This window comes from Bidens hawaiensis, unplaced genomic scaffold (assembly GCF_021521415.1).
Source record: "Bidens hawaiensis isolate Kalapana, Puna unplaced genomic scaffold, B.hawaiensis_p1.1 tig00034184_1, whole genome shotgun sequence".
NCBI lineage: Eukaryota > Viridiplantae > Streptophyta > Magnoliopsida > Asterales > Asteraceae > Bidens > Bidens hawaiensis.
The window spans coordinates 38,497-43,308 of record NW_027495894.1 but is presented as its reverse complement, the minus strand read 5'-3'; positions in this window follow the sequence as shown (position 1 = coordinate 43,308).

Genomic DNA, 4,812 nt, shown 5'->3' with positions numbered 1-4,812 from the left:
ACCCGAACCCTTACAGCGGAAACAAGTCAATGTCGGACACTCGAAATGGGGGTGTCCAACCTTATCACAACGAAAATAGGTGCCATACCCACTCTTACAATCCCCCTTGTGCGGTTTCCCGCACTTCTTGCAATTACCAAACGCCGCATCCCTCTTACTTTCTGAAGTCTCAGTTTTTACCCTTTTCTCAGATGAATTAAAATTGCTTCCCCCGGGCCGCTTACCGTACGAATTTGAGTTCCATGTCTTCCTAGTCTCGATCGGCGGTAACTTCTCTCTCTGATCATACAATGTACCTGCTAGAGTAACCACCGAGTGAAAAGAGTTCATGTCGGTAGTCAACACACCGCTACGAATATCCACTGGAAGCCCCATAACATACTTCAAATCGGGACATAAACGAGCCATCTTGTTAAACTTTGTGGTATACTTCCGATGCGACATAGTACCAGCCTCCAACGTCAAGAATTCCTGTTCTATCTTATCCAATTCATGCGGAGGACAAAACTGATCAAGAACCAATTTCTTCAACTCATCCCATGTGATCCTCCTAATCGAACGATCACCCATAGCCTGCACCAAGTTATCCCACCAGCACAGTGCCTCGGAATGAAACGAGGCGGTAGCATAAGTCACCAAGTCATCCCCCTTGCACTTACTAACCCATAGAACGGCCTCCATCTCTCTCACCCACTGATGTGCTGCCAATGCGTCTTTAGTACCATCGAAAGAAGGGGGGTCACACTTCTTAAAGTCACCATACGAGCAACCCCGAGTAGATACACTAATAGTCCGCACCTCATCTTCATCCCCACTCGGCACATACACTTCGTCTTCTTTTTCGACCTGCACCTCCTTACTTTCCTTCCATTATCCGAACCTTTACCAACCAGCGACTCCTCCACGGCCCTAATGGCCTCATCAACGATCTCAGGTATGGCGCTATGGAGCACCTGGTAGACCTCATCCGCTATAGCCGCGCGCATAGCAGGATCTAAGGCGGGGTTATCCCCCTCCTCATGAACCGCGGTCTCCTGCTGGGGAATAGGAATCTCACTCTCGGCTTCGGCATGTGGCTTACGACCACGGCCGCGAACACTAGGACCACCTCTCATAGCTGCTCGAGTATTAACCATGACTTATCCCTACAAAGACAGAATTTTAACAAGATTAAGTACAGGTGGCATTTAGAACACGTGAGGTACCCGCCCGTCCTAAGAACCCCCTGCCCCTAACCTCGTTAGCCTTGTATTTAACACTTAGACAGTTAATCACATACTGGAAACTTTTAAATTTAAAGGAATGACTAATAATTTAAAGTTACCTCTTGGCGTGCAGCTACTAGAGGTGGGCATACTGGTCTCTTTTCTTACAGTTCGAGTCCAAGCATTCGGGGATGCTCGGATCCCTTGAACCATGGCTCTGATACCAACTTGTAAGGCCCCGAACCCCGGGAGCCCAACAGTTGGTATTCATACAAAATACTTATTAAAATAATTAAACTTGAAAACGGTTTCTTCCATTAAAACAAACATCTCAGTGTAAATTCAGCGGAAAACATAAATAGCAAAGTAAGTTCCCAAAAACCCGGGAATTTTGCCCAAAACCAAATTTTAACTATAATTCACGAAACTATTTAAAATAAAATTGTTCAAAATACATTCTTCCATCCACGTATGCCCTTCACCGTCCAAGTAGCTTCGTGCACATCCAAGGCATAAGGCATCCTCTTCCTAACCTGAAACTCACACTAACATGCACACAAAGTCAGCTTGAGCTGAGTGAGTTCAAATTTTAACTAAATAATATCAGTAATAACAATTATGGTAGTCATACCAAAAGTTTAAAAAAAATAAAAAAAGTGCATCCATTAAGTCATCATTACCGAAGAATATACATTCTCATACATACATATACAAAATGTATATAAACATCCTTTCAAGTACATCCCTATATATATAACAATATATATATATAATATCCACGTATAACATCAGGGTCGAGCAAACGTACAACCCAAACACTTAACATCAACACATGCAAACACGAAGTAGGCATACGCAACATCAGTAGTCGGAACGACTACAACATCGCCAAATCTAGGCCAAACAATAATGTATATATATAGATATATATTTAACATCCCAAGGCCTACCATATAATAGCAAGCCTATATAAAATCGTTTAAAACATTTCATCAAGTAAGAAAAAAAGAAACACTTAGGAGTGCATGCTAGCCCAAAACTTAAAAGAATAAAAAGGGCATCATGAACTTTCCTAAAATCAACCAAACACCAGCAACGAGCTAGGAAATCTCTAGGTGCACACTCACAAATAAGGGCCTGTAAATTGTACACAACGCGTTACTAAACTAGAACGTGAGAACACACTTGCGTAACGGGCCGTTCAAGCCCAACAATTTGGCCTGAGGCCCAACCCACACTCAATTACTTTACCTCAGCCCCTACAACCTTTCAATTAACCAAATCCACCCTACGATCATGGTCGGTGTTAACATGATGCACAACTCACCCGTCGGTATGCGAATCGAGTCGAATACTCGCGTAATAACTCTTAAAACCACATGCCAAACAAATCAGCATCCAAATGGACTAAATTCCCATCTTAACCTTTTCATACATCATAATTATGTCACCCGAGTTGATAGGGTCGACGGTTCCTTTTTACAACACTCACTTTAATGTTTTAACGACAGTTCGCGCACAACCGACTCGATTGACTAATCACAAAACTAATCAGCCCCGAGTACCAAAAAAATAATTTTCCCACAGCCCTTAAACCCCCCTAGGGCTATGCAAACTGATTCGGTTGGTCATTCAATCGATTAACGCATCAAACTCAACAATTGACGATTCTACACCCGATAAACCCTAGTTTTCGAACTAAAATCGATTGACCGTCCTAAACACCTCCAATGGCCACGAAATTTTAATATGACATAAATGCCATACCTGGGAATCTTTGTACACCAGAAACTCTAATTTTTATCCACGGGAAGCGGGTCAATTGCACCTTGGCCGAAATCTGTCCAACGAAAAGAATCGGAAAAATTGAGCATCTAAACGATTAGGGGTGAACGAAAAAAGTGTTGGGGATTGTAGTACATACCTTGAACTACTTCAAAATGCATTGGAATCACTCAACAACTCGAAGCAAAGAAGCGGGGGGGCTGTCTTCTGGCCGATCGCAGCTGCTGGAGGGTTAGGGTTAGGATTAGTTTTGTTTTATAAATATAATAAAAGAAGTTACATCCAAGTCCCTCCAAATTGAAGTATAAGGCATTATGGAAGAAAAGTTAGATGGTTTAACGTACCGAGATAACATAAAGGCTCCTGAGAAACATCGGTTAAATCCCGAGAATAATACATACTTTACAAGTTTAACTCTTAGAACCGAAATTTACGGGCGTTACACCTGATATGGTGTGTCTATGACATCCCAAACTCCAAGTCGAAGAAATTTTTCTACTTCATCTTGCATCGCTTCTACCCATGATGGTTCTTGAAGTTCCGTTGAAACACTTTTCGGCTCAATTTGGGATAGAAAAAAAGTGTGATTGTCAACAACCATAATTTTTGATGCATTCATGTTGGCATACACGCATAGCAAATGATCATCAGCAATAATAACAACTTGATGTCGTGTATGCAATCCCTCATACAATTCACATATTATATTATCCAAGGGATTATAAGAATTAATCTGAAGAGTCGGATGCTCAGGAACATCAACATTATTATTTAAGTTGGTAACAATTTCTTCAGTCTCTTCATCAGTCAATGTTTGGGAACAATCTCCTGAATTAACTAAATCTGCTAATGAGTTTCTACCAATGGTTTAGAGGTAGAATCTTTAAACTCGGCATCATCAGATGAAACTGAAACATCATCTGAAACTTTTGGATGATAATGTACAAATATTGACTAATGATCAGAGAGTCTTGGAATAGATAACACTTTCTATTCCGGATAAGCACGAACCAAATCTTATGCTTGTAAAAGAATCAAGCAGACCATCGTAATCAATCATTCAGTCAGGTCACTTTACAGCAGGAGGTGAGGTGTACCATTGATAATATACATGGTACCATTCTTCAACACACCTAAAAGATAAATTAGAAAACTTTAAACCACCCTTCACGTCCATTTGATAAACCTTGAAATTCTTGAAAGCTGCATAGGCCATCAATATTGGTATAGCCTCTAATCTTGCAAGCGGAGCATAGACTTCATTGTAATATATGCCTTTAGGTTGATTGGATTCTTGGACTATCATTCTTCCTATTTTCTTCACAATTTCCCCATGGTTATCTTTATTTCATTCAAATACCCATTTTATTGGGATCGCCTTCTTCACCCGATATGGTTTGTCTATGAGATCCCAAACACCAAGTTGAAGAAATTGTTGTAGTTCATCTTGCATTGCTTCTATCCATGATGGTTCTAGATGTGCCGTAGAAACCCTTTTCGGCTCAATTTGGGATAGAAAGCAAGTGTATTTGGCAATACTCATAATTTCCGATGCATTCATGTCAGCATACACGAATAGCAAATGATCATCAGCAATAATAGCAACTTTATGTTGTGTACGCAATCCCTCATTCAATTCACCTATTATGTTGTCAAAGGGATTATAAGAATTAATCCGAAGAGTCAGATGCTCAGGAACTTCAACATTATTATGTAAGTTGGTGACATTTTCTTCAGTCGCTTCATCAGTCAATGTTTGGGAACAATCTCTTGAATTACTTAATTCTGCTCATGAGTTTCTACCAAAGGTTCAGAGGTAGAA